Genomic DNA, 23,231 nt, shown 5'->3' with positions numbered 1-23,231 from the left:
AGAAATGTCAAAGCCATTTGGAAGTTTTATGCCAATGACCTTCATAGTTCAATTTGTCAAATTGTCAGTTGGTAACTTTTCACGGTATAATGATTAGTACGGATCAATTCATCACTTGACATCGCGAAACTAGTGACGTTGGTTGAAGTTAGTCATTCTTTTATTTGTGAATGTGCTGTTGTACGATATGAGATAATTTTGGTAATGAAAATAACACGATTTCATAATGTCATAACTTTACTGGGTGTATCCAAGCGGTTTTGTTTCTTCGTGACAACTGGTGGAAACGTTGATTTGTTCTCCCGTACAAAATTATCAAACTTGCCACGTCCATTCTGTTTAGTTGTTGGCGCTGCGGTGCTAAAGCGCTTCGTAGGAGTAACATCCAGTTCTAGCAGGAAAATTGAATAATAAGTTTTGTACTCCTATATTAACGTCATTGATGATCATTTAAACTGCTATAAATTAATTTATAGTTAACAACAGAAAGGTGTTGTCGTTTAGCTCTAATTATTATATAACACCCCTGATATTGTAAAAGTAATATTTCAGTGTGTGAAGGCAACCAGGACTCGTAAGCCATTGTTTGTAATACGGTCAAGTAACACATATTGCATAAGCTAATGCAGTAGATATACATTACATGAATGTAGAGCAGCGTCATTGGCCGTTATCATAAGTCAATTCGTATATCATTGTCTCTTCCCTGGATCTTGACTCGTGTTCATACGTCACCAAGTTACAAGGGGAGCAGGTACTCCAGGTTTCTCGTAGTCGTGTGTCCTATCGCATTGAAGATCACTTATCTTTTTGTCATAACGAGAATTTTGGGTGTCAGTTTAAAGAGAACTTCGGTGGCTGGTAATAGGATTAGCGTAATTCGACCTCGTGTGCATTTTACGTATGGCCGTTATCTCCTTAGACTCCAGCCAGCCATGTCATGATTATGTTTGCGGCGCTTAGGGTAGGCCAAATTAGTTTTGTTCCTGTACTTTAGCATAGCCTAGCCTATGGCCTGGAAAATTATAATAGGCTACATAGTAGCTTGTACTTATTGATATTAACGTGAGCTTTTATTTAGCTAGATTGCCAACGTATTGATAGACTTGCACATTGGTATGCAGTAGTAGCTATAGCTTAGTACTACTACTAAGGTAGTAGTTCTCGGCAAAGTGGTACTAATGGTCACTTACCTAGGCTATAAACCCAACCAAGGCTATAGGCTAGGCTAATCATGTACTGTAGGCATAGCACAAATATAAATTACCTAGTATGTGCTGTAGCTAAGATCTTTTGGTAAATCTTAATAAGAGCTTTGTTTCTTGTCTGCAGTAAAAAATATAAATTTCCAAAACATAGGGGGAACAACCGACTGGACTAGCTGATCCAGTTTTGACCGCGTGTAGATCCACCCTCTGAAAAAGTACTTTAACACATCCTGACACCAGAGATGGGCACCAGTCACGAGTCGTTGGAGGTGAAAAGCAACAGCTCGAGACCTCAACTAGGGTAAATCACCACGGCAGGCCAAACAGGCCACCTACAATCAACGCTTGCCACCCTCCGAAAAAGTACATTATAACGCGTCCTGACACCGGAGATGGGCATCAGTCGCGACTTGTTGTTGGTGAGAAACGGAGCTAAAGACCTCTACTCTCCTTTCGAAGTAAGTATTTTCTCCAAAGTTAGAAATTAAGGCCAAATTTCAAGATTTAAACAGAGGGTACTGAAAACGGTCTCAAACGTAGGTAGTGCAAATCTCACCAAAACGCGTTCAACATTTTTACTTACAACTCAAAATATTTAGAAGATTGACGCCATCTCAATGTTTACTGAGTCGCTTGTGTCAATAAACTAACCATTTCCTGTGATAAATCCGCACACCACTTGTACCCACAGACGCTGGGGCACTTTCATCACGACAATCGGAAAACTTTCCCTCACCGAGTAAACAACTGTTTTGGTAGAAGACGACGACGAAGAGTGCACTTCGATAATTTTTTAAATAAATAGTAAAACATCAATATTTTACATATTTATGATGATTAATTTGAAAATATTCGTTATTGAAAAAGTAACTCGATTCTGACTCAAATTTCAGTAATTATTTTTTGGAATTAGAACATTCTTTCAAGTCCTGTATTATGACGTCATGACATCTTGACTTTCATACCTATTGTAAATAATTGCTTTACTCAACTTTCTTGCAGAACAGTTCACCAGTTATTCATGCAGATTATCAGCTCTTCATGTAATTGGTATAATCGTAATGCGCATAGTATATATCTTTATTTACTTTTTGGATATATGAAGATGTTTTACTGCCGGATTATCGCCGTAGTATGACGCAATCGTTTTCGGTCCCTGGGCCTATGTTTTCGCACCATAAGAAATTATGGGGCCGAATTTGCAATGACCAGAAAGTCGTTAAAATAGGAAAGTTAGCATTGAGGGGCATATGTTTTGATTGAGAAAAATACAAATTTATTCAATAGCTAGCTTGTAAAAAATACTTGATTACAAAAAACTTGATTGACAACTAAGCAGCATACCTACTATGGGTTTCAGAGACAGTGCAAGCACGTTTTTGGGCAATACCTATTTCTGTAACGAACACTCATATCAGAACGAGATTTTGCTATAGTGCATTACACCCAGTGCTGTAATTTATAAGGGTATCGTGAATCACTAATTGTAAAGAATAACGACACTTGACCTTGTACCAAGACAAAAACTCCATTATGCAGAAATGGACACGAACACGCGTATAAAGCTCCACCTACCCTCTCCCCTCCTCCACCGCCACCCCTTTCCTTCTTCGTTCCTTCGCCTTCCTTTCTCTCTCTCTCTCTCTCTCTGTTGCCATTCAGTATGTGTTGACCCTCCAAACTGGGTATAAGACTACACACAAAATGTTGAAATTGGTGAAATTAGGCTATGTATTGGAAGTATATATACATAAATATTAAAGCAATTTTATCATTATTGCATTACTATGACAACTAGAATTCATGGAAACAGTTTATAATAATGAATCGGCGTATGTGTGAAGCCTCCACTAATGTGGTAATGATGATTTTGCCATTCTTAGCATGCAAACATTAATTTATTTCTGGCATACGGTTATTAAAGAAATTCAAAATACTAATATAGACTGAAATCAATGAAAAGTGCTAGCAAAAACAAAAAAGCAAAAAAAAAAAAATTTCTATAATCCACTTATCCGTAGTCGTTCCTCTATGGTTTTCGGCAGCCAGATGTACGAAAACGTTAGAAACATTTGATTGTATCTACTTTAGGAATACGTATCTGTAATTTTTCGGGGTAAATTTTGTTGCAAAAAAGGGATAATATACATGAATTAAATTAAAATTTTTAAATAAAAAAGTAAATTTGAACTAAATAACGAGAAAAGTAAACAATTTAGGGAATAAAACTTTGCCGTTTCGTCGTCTGCTGTTCATAACTGTGTTTGTGGCGCGTGCGCTTAGGAACCAGGAACAGCAACGTGTTTAAAGTGCAATGTGGAGTGAATTGAGACCAAAATGTGAATAATAACAATCAAATAAGCACTGTGGAGTTTCAGTTGTGATGGCAGTAAGGATAAAAACCACCGATTACAAGGTAAGAATGAATTCAGTTCAAACCATGACCCCGGGAATAAAAGGTTTCATACTTTCAGTAATATAGGCAACAAAATGTTGTTTTATTGTGCTGATTACAACTGCAATCTTGAGTAAGATCAATAAACGTTACATACACACATGCTAACATTGTTCAAATGATTGCTGGGAAGGCTGGGAAAGATGACTTGTCATCACTGATCAGAACCTGTACATCCCACGGTAGCCGCCAAATTGGATTTCAAAACTGCCTTGAAAACATATTTTACGAAGAGCGTCACATGCTTATTTTAGTTCGTATGGGGCTTTCATATATCACATTATGTTGATGAAACTTCAATCTTTTGAATGGTATGCTTAGAGTTGTAATTGTATTCTTGTTTCACCATTTAAATATCGAGTGAATAAGACCTGTCCACCGTGATAAGGGTTGGTAGTGTATTAGTGTACATGGTACAAGAAATAATGTACGTACATACGTAGTATAATCTGGAACCTTAACTGTCCAGTGAGGCGATCTCCGAAAGTGGCGACAGAGGAGGAGGACAAATGGCAGAAAACATGAACACTTAACTTTATGAAACACATTAAAAAATGACAGGAAACATTAACACTAAACTTTACGAAACACATTAACAAATGGCAGAAAACGTTAACACTTAACTTTACAAAAAACTTTAATTGTTCCGATACGTATACAAACCCTCCATCCTTTAACAATAGGAAGGTACTTAGCGGCAGCTGAACCGGTCGTAAGCTTCGAACAAGGGGTTCGGTAGTTAACTACTTGTCCGGCAGTTGGCGGTCAGCTCGACTGGGAGGAGAGGAGTCACTTTGCTTTCGGCCGCTTTGGTGGATGGACGCGTTGCTTTCCTCTTTGCCCGCTTCTGTTGTATGCTTGGTTTGCTTCACTGCGTGAAGACTTTTTTGCTTTTCCTTTTACTGTGTGCTAGTGCAAAGGATATAAGTAAGTACGTGTGTGTTTTTATATTCATACAGTGCTTCATTGTAATGGAAATGGAATCACGAGAGCCGGAGAGACCCCCTCGCCCCCCCATCAGCCGCAGATTGTGGCCTGGTGCGGAGGGCCATAAGTGTGGGGGCTTCCGATCATCTGTAGAGGTTGATCCTCATGATTTTTGTACTCGGTGTAGAGGGCGAGAATGCTCTCACACCGAGACATGTGATACTTTTATTTTTTGGTTGGAGGAGCAGTGGGAGCGCTATGGGGGGAGGAAGAAGCCGGGCAAGCCGGCCAAGGAGTCGTCGGAGGGTTCTCTGGCTACGCCCTTGGTCACGGACATGTCTTCCTCTTTTCTCCCTCCATCTCAGCTCCCTCGTATAGCTCCTTCCCCTTTGGGGGAGGTTTCTCACTCCTCCTCCTCTCTCGATCAGTCGAGCATGGAGGGGGGTGGGGCGAGATACCATGACATTCAGTTGTACTCGGGGTCCTCCGTTCGCTCGGGGTGGGAACTGTCCCCCCGGGCGAGGGAAGACCCCCCCACTAACTCATCCGACTTTTCCTTCCTCAGACCTGCTTGGCACGGGGGACGATCTCGGACGGGCCTGGTACTTGCTGGGGCTGCAAGGGACACCGACGGTCCAGGGGCTGCTGAGTCACCTGGCGAGAGGGGTCATGCCAGTAACACACAGGCTGACCACCACAACTACCACGACGGTGTCCACGCTGGGCTATGCTGCTCTGCTGCACCTGGTGTACACTCAGCACGAAGCCACAGTGACCCTGACAGCTGCTGTGCAGTCACCGCTGCCGGAGGTTTCGATGCCCGCTGTGACGCTGCCACCTGGGTTTGCCGCTCCTACTACAGCCCCGGACTTCCGGTGTCCCAAGAGCTCTCTCTGGACCTGCCTCCTGTGCAGAGGATGCTGCCGGTTCCTGCCCCACCTCCTGTTCCTGAGTATGCTGCCGCTCCAGTCCTGGTACCAGTTCCTGCCGCCGTCTTTCCTGCCCGTGGTGTTGCTGCTCCCACCACAGGTCCTTCCTGACAGGTGCAGTCGGGCTCTGTTGCTTCGGCAACTGCCCTGGCTCCGTCTTGGATGGAAGACCTGACGGTGGTGCTGAGGAAGCTGACGAAGAAGAAGAAGAGGAGGAGGAAGGTGTCGTCTTCGTCTTCATTGTCTTCTTCGTCATAGTCGTCTGCCGCCGCTTCCCCTTCAACTTCTAAGGCCCCACAGCTGAAGAAGAAGATTGCCTCCTCCCCCCCTAAGAAGGCTCGCGCTGAGACTTCTAAGGGTCCGTCCCACCGGTTGGGACTTCCGCCGGTCCTCCTGTTCCTTCGGGGACGGGGCCCGTCTCTTCTTCCGTAAGGAAGAAGACGGGGACCGGAGGAGTGCCAGCTAACACCGGTGCCTCCTCACCTGGCGCCAGAGTAAGACTGGCGGGGGTCGCTCAGGCGACTCTCACCAGACCAGCGATTGCTCTCGCGGTGATACGCTGGTACCCAGGGTAGACGCGACGGTCCCAGACCGCTCGCGGGCTGAGGCGAGGAAGCGGTCTCCTCGGTCGCCTGAACCAGCCTCGGCTGGTCCAAGCGGTGTGACGCGCCATGAGGACAGGCTTCGCTCCCAACGCAACAGCAGACTCTGCAGGTCCCCTGACCGCCGCTCCTACTGGGACCGGGCGGAGAGGGGGACCAGCAGCAACTCTTCTGACGCTTGAGACTGTCGCCACTGTTCTCGGTCCAGCCGCTCAACCAGGCCTGCAGCCCGATCACCACCGCGGGTTGGTGATTGCCTGCAGCCCCCTCAGCACACTGGTTCTGCCGGTGGGCATGGGGGGAGTGTCAGGTCTGCCTCTCCGATCCTTTCAACTTCCTTGGGCTTCACCGGGAAGAGCGAGGCGATCCCGCCATGACGCCCTACGAACTTGGCACGGTCCTCGGACCAACCATATCGTACGCGCAAGTGGCAGGAGGAGACCAGTAGGAGTCTGTCATGGTTCCTCCTGTGGAAGGAGGAGGGTCTCGGGAAGTATTCTCGCTGGACGGGCTTGACGGTCCGTCTCCACAGGATGCAGTCACTCCTTAGATCCAGAGGTCGTTCGCGGGAGCTAAGAAGGAACCCAGGATGACGGTGGGTCTGCCACGATCATCCTTGGCTGACAGCGTGCTGAGCCCAGTGGACGCTCTCGTCTCCGGACAGGAGGGTTCGCTTCGGTCCAGTAGGTCTGCCAAGCTCCTTCCTCCACCTCTACCGCGACAAAGGCACTTCTACGTGCCTTCAGAGGACCCTCTGCTGCCCAAACAGGTTAACCCGGAGCTAGCTAGGCTAACTCTGTGGGTGTGTCTGCCGCAGCTCCTGTCAGCTCGCAGCAAGAGGCACTTGCCTTGGAATCTACCGCAATGGCAGCATTCCAAGCAGTCTCCTGGATCAGCCTGTGGTCCCTCACAGTGTCGAAAGCCGCGGCCTCCTTGGGGAACATCTCTCCTGAAGGGGACCCGGCTTTTGTGAGACTGTGCCAGTCTGGGGGTAGGGCCATTGCCTACCTGGCCCACCAGACGGCTAACCTGTGGGCCAACCTGGTTCTCCGGCTTAGAGACGCTGTTCTCATCTGAGTGACCAGGGTGGCTTGGCGTGAGGCGGCTCTGGGTCTTTGCAACGGACCGGTGCGGAGTTCCTCCTTTCTCCTCCCCAGAGAGATGGTGGACGCTGCGGTGGAACAGCGGCGCACTGACAACAGTGACCGTCTTGTCCACCAGGCAGTCTCCAAGGTGGCTGGGCAACCTCGGATGTCTGCGGCTAAGCCCAAGAGCTTAGCTAGCGCTTACTCTGCGGCCAAGACGGTCGCCTCGTCGAAGCCGAGAAGAAAGACACTGCCTTCGACTTCTGCTGTGAGGAGTGACTGCAACCAGCCCTCCTCCCAGTCCTTCTCTCGAGGAGGATCTGGGAAGAAGTCGAAGAGAGGAGGGAAACGCTTGGGACGGCGTTCCCCCTCACCTGCTGCCAGAAGTGGGGGGGTGCCTGGTGAGCCATTGGGCAACATGGCAGCGCTACAGTGTGGAGACCTAAATAGTAAACGTCCTTCGGGAGGGATATCTACTACCCTTCGAGTCTCGGCCACCCCTCACCTCCAACCTAGTCCATCTGCAAACCTACATTCCTGGCTCGACTAAGGACGTGACGCTTCGCCAGGAAGTAGAAGCCATGCTGAGCAAACGTGCTGTGGAGAAGTCCTCGTGGGGCTGGCGCCCGGTGATAGATCTCTCTCCCTTGAACCGATTCGTTTGCCAGACTAGGTTCACGATGGAAACAGCATGTTCAGTGCTGATCACCGCGCTGCACCGCGAACCTTCGGATGATCCTGGTGGCGCCCAAACAACCTCGGGGCTGTTTGGTACCCGGACCTGCTGGCTCTGCTTGCCGAAGCACCGAGAGAGGTTCCCCCCTGGCACAACCTCCTGTGCCAACCACACGTAGAACGGTACCACCGGTCCGTCGAGTCCCTTTGTCTTCACGGCTGGCTGTTATCCACCATCTCTTGCGAGCGAGAGGCTTTTCTTGCAGCGCAGCAACAGAGATGGCTGGATACCTCGGACAGTCCTCTGCAGCTGTCTACCAGGGGAAGTGGTCCGTCTTCTGTGGGTGGTGTCGTGGACGGGGTCTCTCTCCTCTCAGAGCCACTCTTCCTTCGCCGAGAGAAGCTCCTCTCCGTCTCTGCAGTTAAAGGATACAGAGCCACCCTGGTCCTAGTCCTTAAACTGCGAGGTGTGGACATCTCCTCTTCTTTCAAGATCTCCCTCCTGCTCCTCTTCTTTCAAGATCTCCCTCCTGATGAAGATCTTCGAGAGGTCTTGCCCACCTAGGGGATTCAGGCCTCCGGGGTGGGATGTGACTCTTGTAATTAGGAGTTTGATTCGCAGACCCTTCGAGCCACTCCGAGAGTCGTCAGACAGGGATCTGACCCTCAAGACCCTCTTCTTGCTGGCCCTGGCATCGGCGAAGAGAGTAGGGGAACTTCATGGTCTTTCCTTCGATGTCAAGCATTCCAGGGGATAGGAATCCGTGACGCTCGATTTCGTCCCGAACTTCGTAGCGAAGACTCAGAATCCTTTGGTCCTTGATGACCGGTTCGAGTCCTTCACGATCCCCTCCCTGAAGGATTTCACCGATAATGATGTAGATGAGATGCTGCTTTGTCCTGTGAGGGCGCTACAGCGCTATCTGAAGAGAACTCGGCACCTCAGGCCTGAGTGCCGACACCTCTTCTTTAGCACCGGGGTTACCAAGAAAGAAGTTTCCAAGAACACTTTCTTTCTGGCTGCGTAAGGTGATCAGGAGGGCGTACGGGACAGCTGGTAGTGACGATACCCATACCCTTCGTCCGAGAGCCCATGAAGTCAGAGGTATTGGTCCAACCCTTGCGTTCCGCAAGAACTTCCCCCTGGTGCAGGTTCTGAAGGCAGGGGTTTGGGCCAACCAGACCACCTTCACTTCATTCTACCTGCGGGATATCACCCACAGGTCCTTGGACACTTTCCTTGGGACCGACACTTTCCTTGGGACCCGTGGTGGCTGCTCAACAAGTTGTGTAGTCTACCCAGCACCCAAGCGGACAGAACAGCATCGCATCGTGTGACTGCATGAATGGACGAGTGAAAGAGTGTGACTGGCTTCTCTTCCTCCTTCGTTCTTCTCCTCTGCCTGTGGGCAGAGGGCTGCGGTCGTCACTACGCTGAACAGGAGGCCGATGCAGGTAAGCTACACAACCGAGCTCCATTCTATCCCTTTCAGTAGGGATAGGAGTGTTTATCCACCACTCCCCGACAAGGGGGGGAGTGGAAGCCAACAAGAGACAAACCCATGACTTCATTTTGGCTCTTGAAGTAGGAACTAGTTCTTGCCTTTTGTTATTTATACGAGGTACGCTTGCCTCCCTCTTATAAATCTGGTCCAGAAGTCTGATCACTGATCCCTCCCTCTGCTCTTATGACCAGGGAGGGAATCCAAGGTAGGACGAACACCCGTCTGTTCATAAGACTCAGATTCCACCCACCAAGAAGTGATTCTTCCTATTGTTAAAGGACCGAGGGTTTGTATATGTATCGGAACAAATAACAATTTGTCGGAAATTGTATTTTTCCTAACCATACAAACCTGAGGTCTTTTACATATAGTCCACCTCATGCCACCCCTCACTCTGCATTTCCTGGGCCTAAAGCAAAGTGACTCCTCTCCTCGCAGTCGAGCTGACCGCCAACTGCCGGACAAGTAGTTAACTACCGAACCCCCTTGTTCGAAGCTTATGACCGGTTCAGCTGCCGCCAAGTACCTTCCTATTGTTAAAGGACCTCAGGTTTGTATAGTTAGGAAAAATACAATTTCCGACAAATTGTTATATTAAGTTTTTTTTATTTATTTATTTTTTTACTTTTTTATACTTTACGTTTTTTTTTTTTACAAAATTTCAATTTCTTCACCACTTTCAACTTTGTTTTTTCGTATCACTTGGATTTTCCTGTTTGTTTACTCCTACTAAAGGCCTCTTTGAAAAATAACTATCCAAGGAAGATTGCTTCTGCCTACTTTTCACAATGTTCCTGAAACGACTCTGGCAAATGTCATCGAACTGCGCAAGCATACGACCTGTGTAAGCCTTTTTGGGGTGTGTCTTTTCTACAAATGATTGCACCTTATGTAAAGCAGCTAGAGCATCCTTAATTTCTGCCATTGTCATAGGGTCGTCCTCCTCCTCCTCGCCGCTGCTAGAGAACTCTTCTTGAACGACGTTATGTTGCATGGCCTCCAACTCCTTCAGGTCATCCGTCGTAAGCCCCTCTTGGTGCTCCTCGAGAAGGTCATTGATGTTGTCCTCGTCGACGACCAGCCCCATGGACTTGCCAAATGCAACGATCTCGTCAAGATCTGGTTGCGAAACAGTTTGTTCCGATACGTAATACAAACCCTCGGTCCTTTAACAATAGGAAGTAGCTAGCGGCAGCTGGAACGGTCGTAAGCTTCGAACAAGGGGAGAACGGTAGTTAACTGCTTGTCCGATCGTCGCGCGCCGCGCGACTGGGAGGTAAACAAACCACTTTTGCTTTCGGCCATGTGTGGATAGGACGTGCTCGTCATCGCTCTGCCCGCTTTGTCGTTTGCTTTGAGTTTTGAGTATATGCCCTCTTTTCCTAGTGTGATTGAGAGTTTTTGTAAGTACTTTGCATTTCTTTTGTTCATTTATGATGAGTGAGGAAGAAATGGAGATTTCGCCGCGCCCCCCAGTCGCCCGTAGAGTGTGTCCCGGGCTGGAGGGGCGTAGATGTGGCGGATTCAGATCATTTGTGGATGTGGATCCACACGAGGTTTGTACTCGTTGTCGGGGGCGAGAGTGCTCCCGCAACGAGCCATGTGTGACTTGTATGCATTGGTCCGAGGCGCATTGGGTGCTGTACGAGGGCAGGAAGAGACTTAGGCCGCCCAAGAAGTCATCGGAAAGTCCAGTGACTCCTTTGGTAACGGATACTTCGTCCTCTTTCCTGCCCCCCGGCCAGCCCCCACGTTTCGCGCCTTCCCCTGCGGGGGGGGTAGCGGAGTCCTTCTCCTCTCTCGATCCGTCGAGTGTGGAGGAGGGCGCCCGCTACCCGGACGTCCAGTTGTACTCGGGGTCTTCCGTCCGCTCTGGGTGGGGTTCTTCTCCCCCAGGCGCGAGGCAGCCCTCTAACTAACCCGACTGTTGCTTCCGCAGGTGTGCCATCAGCGAAGGACGACCTGGGACAGGTGTGGGAGTCGCTGGGACTGCAGGGAGTGCCTAGCATACAGGGGTTGATTCAGCGGTTGGCGGGGTCGGCAGTGGTCACTCATGGTGCGGTAACCACTACAACAACTACAATTTCTACACCAGCATATGAGATGCCACCGCACTTGGTGTACACACATGTCATGTCGGTAACACCCACGGCTGCAATCAGAAACCAATTCCTGCCGTGCCAAAGAGGACAGTGCCACCGCCACCTGGGTTCTTTGTATTGCCGACCCCGGACTTCCGCTGCCCAAAGAGTACCCCCCTGGACCTGCCGCCAGTGCCGAGGATGACGGTAGCTGCCGACAGGACGCCTGGCTCTCCTGTGGTACTGCCGTGGCCTGCCGTACCTGTTGCTGTCCCTGCCGCTCATTCCCTTTCAGATCAGGTGCCTGCTTGTTCATTCCCTTTCAGATGTTCCTGCCGTTCCTGCTGCTTCCCGGACCTGTTCCTGTTGTTCCTGCTGTTGGTGGTGCTGTCACAGTCTCAGGTCTTTCCGGACAGGTGGCAGTCGGGCCCTGTTGCTTCGGCAACTGCCCCGGCTCCCTCCTGGATGGAAGACCTAACGTCTGTTCTGCGGAGCCTGGCGAAGAAGAAGAGGAAGAGGAGGAAGGTGTCGTCGTCGTCTTCGTCGTCTTCTTCGTCGTCTGCTGCCTCTCCTTCCCCTTCGACTTCTAAGGCTAAACAGCCGAAGAAGAAGAAGGCTGCCTCCTCCCCCCCTAAGAAGACTCCTTCGGGATCTTCTAAGGGCCCGGCTCGCTCGCAATCCTCAAGGAAGAATAGACCTGTGGCTAGTGAGGAAAAGAAAGCATCTAAGCCAATTCAACAACAACAGCCCTTTCGAGGAGGCGTCAGGCTAGATCCATCGTCAGAAGGAAATCAACTGAACAAAAAAAGGGAATATCTGCCTTCCGTCCCTTTAAGAAGGGAAAATGAGAAATCTTTCCTCCAGGACACCTGTAGGAGCCAGGTTACAATTCTTTGCGGGAGCATGGGAAGACATAGGATCCGATCCTTGGTCAATGTCAGTAATCAAGAAGGGTTATTATATCCCATTCAAGGACAGACCCCCCACCGTTGACAACGTCACCGAGGGAACTGTCAGCCAGATACAAGGACCCTGTTCTGATGGATACTCTTCCGTCAAATGGTGGAGCAGATGTGGGACCAAAAGAGCAATAGAGCTGGTACTGGATCAAAGCTCCCCGGGGTTTTACAATCGCTTGTTTCTCGTAGCGAAAGCCTCGGGGGATGGAGACCAGTACTGGATGTAAGTTTTCGCTGAACAAATTCGTACAACAACAGAAGTTCAGCATGGAAACGTCTGCCTCAGTACTTGCAGCTCTCCGTCAAGGAGATTGGATGGCGTCTCTAGATCTTCAAGACGCATATTTCCACGTCCCGATTCACCATTCGTCGAGGAAGTACCTTCGTTTCATGTTCGAGGGAAGGATCTAGCAGTTCAGGGCCCTGTGTTTCGGCCTTTCTACGGCTCCCCAAGTCTTCACAGACTTAATGAAAAATGTGTCAAAACACCTTCACATGAAAAGGGATAAAACGTCTCCCTATACCATGGACGACTGGCTCATCAGGGCCCAGGGTCTCAAAAGCAGTGTCTGGAGGACCTGTCAACAATCCTGGATTTGACGAAGACATTAGGATTAATCGTTGAACCTCGAGAAATCCCAGATGGTCCCCAGCCAGAACGTAGTCTATCTGGGGATTCAGATGGATTCTCGGGGTTTTCGAGTATTTCCTTCTCAGAGAGAGTAAGGAAAGGCTGTGCCACAGTATTGAACTTCTTAGAGAAAGAGCGTACTTCAGCGAGGGAATGGTTGAGCCTTCTGGGGGACCCTTTCCTCGCTCGAACAGTTCTTTCCTCTAGGAAGACTGCATCTCCGTCCGCTTCAGTACTTCCTGAGAAGCAGTTGGAGTTGGAAGACAGGACAGCTCTCGGACACTTTCCGATCTCATTAGAAGTAAAACAACAGTTAAGGTGGTGGTTGACCCCTTGGAAGAAAACAGAGGAGTATCCTTAGAAGTTCGGAACCCAAACCTGACATTGTTCTCAGACGCTCGGAGACAGGTTGGGGTGCGACTCTAGGGTCCGAAGAAGTGTCAGGCACCTGGTCGGAAGAGCAGGTGTCATGGCACATAAATTGCAAGGAGCTCTTTGCGATTCACCTCGGCGTTAAGGAGCTTCGAGCAGATAGTCAGAGACAAAGTAATTCAGATAAACTCCGACAATACGACCGCTCTGGCTTATGTCAAGAAGCAAGGAGGAACTCACTCTTTTGCCCTATACGAACTGGCAAGAGATCTGCTGATGTGGGCAAATCAAAGGAATGTGGTCCTTCTAACGAGATTTGTGCAAGGGGAGAGGAACGTGAGAGCGGACAGACTGAGCAGGAGGTTCCAGGTCCTTCCTACAGAATGGACCCTCCACGACGGAAAGTCTGTCAGAACCCTTTGGTATCTTTGGGGGAAACCAAACCCAGAGTATGATGCTATTCGCCACGTTTCTCTCCAAAAGGATAGACACATTTTGCGCCCTGGTAGAGGATCCAAGGGCCTATGCCATAGACGCCTTTCTCCTGGACTGTCAGGGCTAGACGGTGTACGCTTTTCCCCCATTCAAGATTCTGGGGGAAGTAGTCAGAAGTTTGTGGCATCGAAGGGAACCAGAATGACTCTGATAGCCCCATATTGCCATCCCGAATTTGGTCACGGAGGTGATGGAGTGGACAGTGGACTTCCCCAGATCTCTTCCAAACAGGATAGATCTGCTCAACAACCCCACTTCGAGAGGTACCATCAAAATCTACCCGCTCTTGCTCTGACTGCCTTTCGACTATCGAAAGATTGGTCAGAGCGAGAGGGTTTTTCTTTTTTCGCAAGGCGGACAATGCGCAATTGCTAGGAAGCCCGCAGATCATCTACTAGGAGAGTGTTTAACCAATAGAAGTGGGAAGTTTTCAGAAACTGGTGCAGGTCGAAGAAGCTGTCCTCTTCCAATACCTCTGTAACCGAAATTGCGGATTTCCTTCTTTTCCTGAGGGAAAAGTCACATCTCTCTGTCCAACAATTAAATGATACAGAAGTATGCTTTCGTCAGTCTTTAGAAAACAGAGGCTTAGACTTGACGAATAAGAAAGATTTGCACGACCTCATCCGCTCTTTTGAAACGTCCAATCAGTAGAGCCTAGGATTCCGAGCTGGAACTTAGATGTGGTCTAAATTTCTATCCTCGGAAAAGTTCGAACCACCTCATACGGCTTCATTCCGTGATATCACTAGAAAGTGTATATTTCTTCTATCTCTGGCTACGGCTAAAAAGGGTCAGCGAGTTGCACGTTGAGTCACGAGTTGGTTTCAAAGAAGATTCTGCGATTTGTTTCATTCCAGACTCTTTTTCTTGCCAAAAACGAGAACCCTTCGAATCCCTGGCCTAGGAGTTTCGAGGTAAAAGGACTTACTAGCCTAGTAGCAGAGAAATAGAAAGATCACTTTGTCCAGTTAGAGCACTGAAATTCTATCTGGACAGGAAGAAGCGGTTGGGAGGCTCACAACATGGTCTTTGGTGCTCGGTAAAAGACCCCAAGAGACCTATGTCTAAAATGTTTTTTAGGCCTTCTTTGTTAGAAGTGTAATTACCGAGGCTCATAAGAACTGCCCAGATGACTCTTTTTAATCTATTAAGAGTAAGAGCTCATGAGGTAAGGGCAATCGCGACATCAATTGCGTTCCAGAGAAATATGTCACTGAAAAATATTTTGGACGCAACCTATTGGAGATGCACTCAGTATTTGCATCTCATTATTTAAAAGATGTGCGAGTAACGTATGAGAAATGTTTTTCTTTAGGTCCGTTTGTGTCAGCACAGATGGTTCTGGGTAAAGGAGAGAGCACCGATCCTTAAATTGTATACGTAACCCTCTTGTCGGATGTGTTCTCGTGTTTCCTGTGCATGGGAGTGTCAGATGTCGCACTAGCGGCCTTCACTTCGCTTCATTAGGAAATCGAGTGACAGCTGACTATTAGAGGGGTACAAAATTTTTTATTTTTGTATGTATGAGTTTCGAGTTTGTGGTTGTTTGCTAAGAGTTTGGGGATGACTCTTGGCAATCTTAGAACTAACACGGGTTAGGATCGGGTGATCGGGATCGGTTGTGTGCTCCTTAAAGAAGGCGTGTTGTCATATAAGCGGATTAGCACCCCTTGACAAACGCCAGTTAGGCTCTGCCGAGTAAGTGGATAAGACCCCATCGACAGACCGGCAAGAACTCTTGGCCACAGATCACTATCTCGCTAAGGCTCTTGAGATGAAGCAGACTCCTGGGCAGTAGCCACGAAGTCTTCCATCTAATAAGGTAGGAACTAAGGTTTATTTATACCTACAACATATGTTATTTACCTGTCTAGTCACTTAGTTAGCTGTCTCTTGCCCTCCACCAAAGGGTGTCAATCAGCTATGTATATATCTGACAGGTAAGTTGAATGTATGAAAATGATATTGTTATGATACAATAAAGTTTCATACATACTTACCTGGCAGATATATACATAGCTATCGACTCCGTCGTCCCCGACAGAAATTCAAATTTCGCGGCACTCGCTACAGGTAGGTCAGGTGATCTACCGCCCTGCTCTGGGTAGCAGGACTAGGAACTATTCCCGTTTGCTAATCAGATTCTCTCTTCCACCTGTCTCCTGCGGGGAGGCTGGGTGGGTCTTCAATTGTATATATCTGCCAGGTAAGTATGTATGAAACTTTATTGTATCATAACAATATCATTTTAGAGAGGAGGACGCTTCACGTCCTCCTTCTCGACCTGTGTTCCACTCGTCTCCCGAATGCTTCGAGGACGTTCCTCCGCAGAAGAGGACCAGGACGTCATCGGAAGAGGACGTAATTGAGCGCCCCAGTCGCTCTAAGATTGTTCCTGAGAGAAGGAAGAGGGCGTCCCCTCGCCCATCATCTTCTCACAGGATCAGTCCTTCTCCTGATCATGAATCCTCTCCATCTAGGGATATCTCGTAGCAATGCAGCAACAGTTGGCGTCTTATTTCTCCAAGAGAGAGGCAGAACCCCCGTTGCCGTAGTAAGAATTCAAGGCTGCCTGTCAAGAGAACCAGGCAGTCTCCCTCTCCCTCTCCTCATTCGTCGCCCCCCGTGGCTTCGTCGACTTCTAGAGCCTGTTTACCTCCTCATAAGGAGTGCGGAGTATCTAGAAGTGTAAATGAACGTCATGGCTCGATGAGCCATGAGGATCGTAGTGGCAACTATCGCCTGACTTGCAATAACGCATCGCGCCCTTTTCATCGTGACGCTCGGCGGGCTGCTCATCAGGACGCTTCTCCGGCTGCTCATCAGGACGCCTCTGTGGCTGCTGCGTCCTGTCAGGACGCTTTTCAGGACGCTCGTCGAGATGCACACCAGGACGCTCTTCAGGACGCTGGCAATCGACGCTCTGCATGTCCTCAGCGGGACGCTTGCGAGGACGCCTTTCAAGACGCTCGACGCTCTGCACATCAAGACGCTCGTCAGGACGTCCCGCAGGATGCTCCTTTACAAGAACTGAGTAAAGCTTCGGAGTTGGCTTTGACACATACCCGACCTCCTTCTTCGAACCCTCCTTCAGATAGAGGCCCCCTTTTACGAGCAGGGCCTCGGGGTTTAATTACTTCGCGGTCTGTTAAGGACCCTTCTGCTGTTCCCGTGGAGGAAGGAGAGTCCTCGGGTGACTCGCATCTTGCTGATGAAGAAGAACCTGCTGCGTCTTCATCTTCGGATTATAAGACATTGACCTGCCTCCTGAAAGACTTGTTTGCTGATAAGTTTCAGCCCCCGGTTCCTCGCTCTCCCCCTTCACAGTTGGCCTCGGCGAAAGCGAGGAAGGCGCCTGGTTTCGTGAAGATGGCAACTTCACTCTCTACGAAGAAAGCATTTTGTACATGAAAACTTACCCAGCAGATATATACTTAGCTATAGACTCGGTCGTCCCGACAGAATTTCAAAACTCGCGGCACACGCGACAGATAGGTCAGGTGATCCACCATTCCCGCCGCTGGGTGGCGGAATATGGAACCATTCCCGTTTTCTAAGACATATTTTCTCTGTCGCTTGAGCGAACAACATCTGTTGTTCGTTCCTCCATTTTGGATTTCTACTCGTTTGCCGAGAATTTGGATTGGTTTTTTGGTGACGTATTCTGTTTTTTCTCTGGCTTGGCATACGCTTATTGTGGACTGTTTTTTGACTGATATTGACTGCTCTTTCACGATGTCTGACGCTAAGGCTTCACCTATGTTTAGAGTTTGTAATAGGGAAGATTGTAAGGTTAGGCTGCCGAAATCATCGGTAGACCCTCATAATGTTTGCTCTAAATGTAGAGAGAATGAATGTTCTATTAATAACACCTGTATTGAGTGCGAGAACTTAACAGAGCTTGAGTGGAAGGAGTAATCTTCTTATGTTAGGAAACTTGAGAGGGATAGAATAAGGAAAGCTTCAGTTAGATCATCAAGTAGATCTTGTTCTCCTTGAAACAAGACTTTAATAACAGCTCCTGTACCTAACGATTTTCCCTTAGCCACAGCTGCTTTTCCCGGTACTGAATCCAAGGATTCTTCCTCTGAAAGGGAAAATGTGAAAGCTTCGATCAAGAAACTTCAAGCTCAGTTACGAGCATTAAACGAAGGTAAGAGTGGTGATAGTGATTTGTGCAGTGTCCCCAGTGCAGTGGAGGGGGCGTCTGACCGGTTCCTCATTGCTCCTAGGCCTAGACCGCTTCCAACTCCCACGGACCAGGGGAGGAGGAATGTCGAAAGCCGCAGGGAGGATGCAGAACATCCCCAACGGTCAGGCGTCCCTTCGGCAGATCCTGATGTAAAGTCCCAGGCTGCCTTGGATAGCCACAGAAAAGGCATCCTAAGGGAGTGTTTTTTGGCCTCGGACTCTTCCTCTCCTAAACGAGGATGGAGTTCGGCCTCTCAATCGCGCCCTTTGATTCTAGCCCAGAGCGTTTTCCTGAGAATTGGCCCTCTGATCCTAAGAAGGCGAGACAGGAGGAGCCCTCTCTTCAGGATCTCACGAAGCACTTCCTGATCAACCTGCAGGAGCAGTTATCCTCTCTAGTAGGCTCCTTCACTAAGGATTCAACAAGGAGGAAAGATGTTTCGCTCCCTGTTAAGAATTCCTCTAAGCGCCCTTCTGTGGCTAGGAGAGAGCCCTCACACTCTCCAAGGCGATTATCTCCTTCGTCTAGAGACTCTTTGGACAGGAGTTTTTCTCCTGACAGGCGAGTCCTTTCGCCCTGTAGGCGCTCTTCTCCAAGAAATAAGCGCCCTCCTTTGGACAAGGTTTTGAAGCCTAACAGAAGCGCCTCAATTCATCGTCAGGAAGTGCGTAGCCACTCCCCTTCTAAACGCCGGGAATTGAGCAGAAGTCTCGATCGGTTCAGGTTCAAGGAGCCGGAAGAGAACCTAAACCAGCACAAATATCAGGATCCTTTGGGATTGCAGGACCAGGAGTGGAACCAGGAGTCAGTCAGGCGCAAGGAGGCAGTCAGACGCAAGGGGCGTCAGGAGCCTTTCAAGCACCAGGATTCAGGGCGCCAGGAGTCAGTTAGGCGTCAGGAGTCAGGGCGCCAGGAGTTGGTTAGGCGTCAGGAGTCAGGGCGCCAGGAGTCGGTTAGGCGTCAGGAGTCAGGGCGCCGGGATCCTCTCAAGCGCCTTGAGTCAGGGCGCCAAGAGCCTATCAAGCGCCAGGAGTCTTTTGGACCTCAAGTGACTAGACACCAAGAGCCTAGTAGGCGCAAGAATGTTTTTGACTGCCAGGAGCCTCATTCTTCTTATAAGATTCAGCGCTCCCCTTCTCGGGAAAGGAGTACTTCTCCCGGGAAGAGCCCTATCACTTCCAAACGGTCGCCTTCAGTGGAGCCTTTGGAAGAAATGTCGGATGATGAGAAGCCCGTAGATGTAGCAGTTTCAGACTACAAGAGGCTGTCACTTCTGCTTCTCAAGGAGTTCGGAGACTCCCTTCATCCTGCTGATCCTCCATCACCAGGATCACTTATGTCCAGTACCAAAGCCCATAAGTGTTCTTCGTTCGTTAAGATGCGGCTGGCATTATGCATGAAGAAGGCTTTGAAGACCTTTACAGAATGGCTAGCCTCAAGAAGGGAAGCTGGTAAAACAGTTTTTTCCTGTCCTCCTTCCAAATTAACAGGGAAACCTGGAAGGTGGTACGAGACCAAAGAACCCATGGGTTTGGGCCCCTCCCCATTCATCCGCAGACGCGGATTTTGCCTCTTTGGTAGACGCATCCAGGAGGAAGTCTGCTTTCTGCAAAGGCAACATGGAGCATGTGTGAATTGGACCATCTTCTAAAGGGCCTCTTCAAGACTAGAAGTTTTTAATTTTATGGACTGGGTATTGGGAGCATTAGCCAAGAGAGCTCAAGACACTGACTTCGTCTCTATGGAAGAGCTTTCAAGTGTTCTGGCTTGCTTGGCCAGAGCAGTTGTGGACGGCTCTGTAGAAGTTGCCTCTCTGTTTGGAACAGGAGTGTTAAAGAAGAGATCGGTCTTTAGCTCTTTTCTAGCAAGAGCCGTATCTCCTCTTCAAAGATCTTCTCTTCTTTTCGCTCCTCTGTCCTCTCATCTGTTCCCGCAGGAGACGGTTAAGGAGGTAGCAAAATCTCTAACGGAGAAAGCAACTCAGGATCTCCTCACACACTCGGCTAAGAAGTTTAGGCCTGCCGTGCCTATTGAAAAAAGAGAAGAGACCCTCTTTTGTGCAGCCCTTTCGAGGTGCCTCCTCTTCTAGAACCCCTCTTAGAGGTCGCAGACCAGAACGGAGGAGTAGACCATCTAGAAGGTCCTTCGGGAAATCTAGATGAGCAGAGTCCTCCAGACAATACTCTATTTTGCAAAAGTCTGGGCGCAGAAGGGAGCGGATTCGTGGTCCCTCTGATCCTGAAAAAAAGGATACTTGATCCCCTTCAGGGAAAATCCTCCTTGACGACAACTCCAAGGGAGTTGAGTGCAAGATACTCAGATCCGGTCCGAAGACTAGCTATTCTTCAGGCAGTGGAACAGATGATTTCCAAAGAAGCAGTAGAACTGGTACAAGATCTCCAAGTCCTCCAGGTATTTTACAATCGGTTGTTCCTGGTACCAAAAGCATCGGAGGATGGAGACCGGGTGCTAGACGTCAGTGCCCTGAATTTCTTTGTTATGAAGAAGAAATTCTCGATGGAGACGTCTTCCTCTGTTCTGTCTGCTCTTCGTCCAGGGGACTGGATGGTGTCCCTGGACCTTCAGGATGCGTATTTCCATGTGCCAATTCATCCGGCATCGTGGAAATACCTAAGATTTATGTTCCGAAGGGGAAAGTATTTCAGTTTCCGAGCGATGTGCTTTGGACTTTCGACCGCCCCTCAAGTCTTCACGGACATCATGAAGAATGTAGCTTATTGGCTACATCTGGAAGGGATCAGGATCTCATTATATCTAGACGATTAGCTATTAAGAGCCCAATCGGAGAAACAATGTCTGGAGGACCTTTTCTTAACTCTCAATTTGACAAAGTCCCTGGGACTTTTTAGTCAATCTCGAGAAATCCATGCTGATTCCCCAGCAAAGCATTGTCTATCTGGGGATTCAGATGGATTCTCGGGATTTTCTAGCGTATCCTCCGCAGGAAAGGAGAGAACGCTGCTTGGAAAAGGTGGCAGTCTTCTTAAGGAAAGAACATTGTTCAGCGAGGGAATGGATGAGCTTACTGGGGACCCTCTCCTCGATGGAACAGTTAGTTTCCTTAGGAAGACTACACCTAAGACCCCTTCAATTTTATCTGAAGGAGAGATGGGATTGGAAGTCTCAAGAACTGGGAGAAACCTTTCCGATCTCGAAGGGAATCAAGGAGAATCTCCTCTTGGTGGTTAGATCCACAAAAACTAAGCAAGGGATCTCCCTTCACTTAAAAAAGAACCCGCGCCTAGCGTTATTTGCAGACGCCTCAGATTCAGGGTGGGGAGCAACCTTAGGTTCGGAAGACGTGTCAGGCACTTGGGAAGGAGAACAAGTGTCCTGGCACATAAACAAGAAAGAACTAACAGCCATTCATCTGGCTCTAGTTCATTTCGAGGAACAGGTCTCAGGTCTGGTGATTCAAATCCACTCGGACAATACAACAGCCCTGGCATATATAAAGAAACAGGGGGGGATGCATTCCTTCTCCCTGTACGAGTCAGGAAAGGATTGCTGATTTGGGCTCAGGAAAGGGAAAACTCTCTTCTCACAAGGTTTGTGCAGGGAGAGAGAAATGTCCGGGCGGATCTGTTGAGCAGGAAAGACCAAGTCCTACCCACGGAATGGACACTCAATCCTCAGGTTTGCCAACAACTTTGGCATCTGTGGGGAAGACCCAATATAGACCTGTTTGCAACCAACAAGAACTACAGACTGGAAAATTATTGCTCCCCAATCTCGGATCCGCAAGCGATAGCCGTAGACAGCTTTCTACTAGATTGGGCAGGTTTAGACTCGTATGCCTTCCCTCCTTTCAAGATAGTAGGGGAAGTATTGAGGAAGTTCGCTTGCTCAGAGGGAACAAAAATGACCCTAATCGCTCCCTTCTGGCCAGCTCTCGACTGGTTCACAGAGGTACTGGAGTGGATAGTAGATTTTCCAAGATCGCTTCCACTAAGGAACGATCTTCTCAAACAGCCCCACTTCGACAGATTTCACAAGAACCTCCCCGCTCTAAGTCTGACCGCCTTCAGACTGTCGAAGGACTCGTCAGAGCAAGGGGTTTTTCGCGCGAAGTTGCGAAGGCTATTGCAAGAGCCAGAAGAGTTTCCACCTCTAAGGTGTATCAGTCGAAGTGGGAGTTGTTTAGAAGATGGTGTAAGAGTAAGAAAATATCCTCTTCCAGTACCTCTGTAACTGAAATTGCTGATTTTCTTCTCTATTTGAGAAAGAATTGTAACCTGGCAGTATCTACAGTAAAAGGTTACAGGAGTATGCTGGCCTCAGTCTTTCGACATAGAGGTCTAGATCTTACGAACAATAATGATCTCCATGACCTAATAAGGTCTTTCGAAACCACGAAAGACCAGAAAATCAAGAAACCTAGCTGGAACTTGGATGTGGTCCTTAAGTTCCTAATGTCAGAAAAATTTGTACCTTCTCACACAGCTTCATTTAGAGACTAAACTAGAAAGTCCTTATTTCTATTCGCATTAGCAACAGCTAAGAGAATTAGCGAGTTGCAAGCCTTGGAAGGTAAAGTTGGTTTTAGGAAGGATTCAGCGGTTTGCACCTTTAAACCACTTTTTCTAGCGAAAAACGAAAATCCCTCAAAACCATGGCCTAGAAGCTTTGAGGTAAAAGGACTTTCTTCACTAACAGGTAAAGAACTAGAGAGGACTTTGTGTCCAGTCAGGGCACTCAAGTTCTACCTGAGGAAAAAAGTGTTATTAGGAGGTACAGAAGAAAGTCTTTGGTGCTCTGTAAAAGATCCTAAAAGATCTATTTCAAAGAATGCCGTAACGTTCTTCATAAAGGATTTAATAAAGGAAGCTCACCTTACTTGCAATGAAGAGCACCTCAAGATTCTCAGAGTAAGAGCACATGAAGTGAGAGCCATAGCTACGTCAATGGCCTTTCACAGAACCTGGTCTCTTCAGGCTCTGATAGAGTCAACGATTTGGAGATGTAACTCTGTGTTCGCCTCCAATTATCTAAGAGACGTAAAAATTTCTTACGAAAAGTGCTTTGCTCTGGGAGCGTATGTTTCTGCGGATTCAGTGCTGGGAGAAGGAGCTGAGGCTAATCCTTCTTAAC

General features: G+C 48.4%; 1 protein-coding gene across 2 annotated transcripts in view; it reads left to right on the top strand.

Moving 5' to 3' along the window:
• The first annotated feature begins 348 nt into the window (after window positions 1–348).
• The window catches only part of LOC135196248 (soluble calcium-activated nucleotidase 1-like), a 188,735-nt gene continuing 165,852 nt past the window's right edge, over window positions 349–23,231 (top strand). The window contains exon 1 of one of the 2 annotated variants that reach the window (XM_064222933.1): window positions 349–964. The gene's annotated coding sequence lies outside the window, so the exon portion shown is untranslated. The remainder of the gene's footprint in view (window positions 965–23,231) is intronic. The other variant, XM_064222932.1, reaches the window with a different exon arrangement.

The sequence above is a fragment of the Macrobrachium nipponense genome, chromosome 17, assembly GCF_015104395.2.
Source record: "Macrobrachium nipponense isolate FS-2020 chromosome 17, ASM1510439v2, whole genome shotgun sequence".
Lineage (NCBI taxonomy): Eukaryota > Metazoa > Arthropoda > Malacostraca > Decapoda > Palaemonidae > Macrobrachium > Macrobrachium nipponense.
Note: the sequence above shows the minus strand (reverse complement) of the source record. Positions and strands in the feature narration are given on the sequence as shown.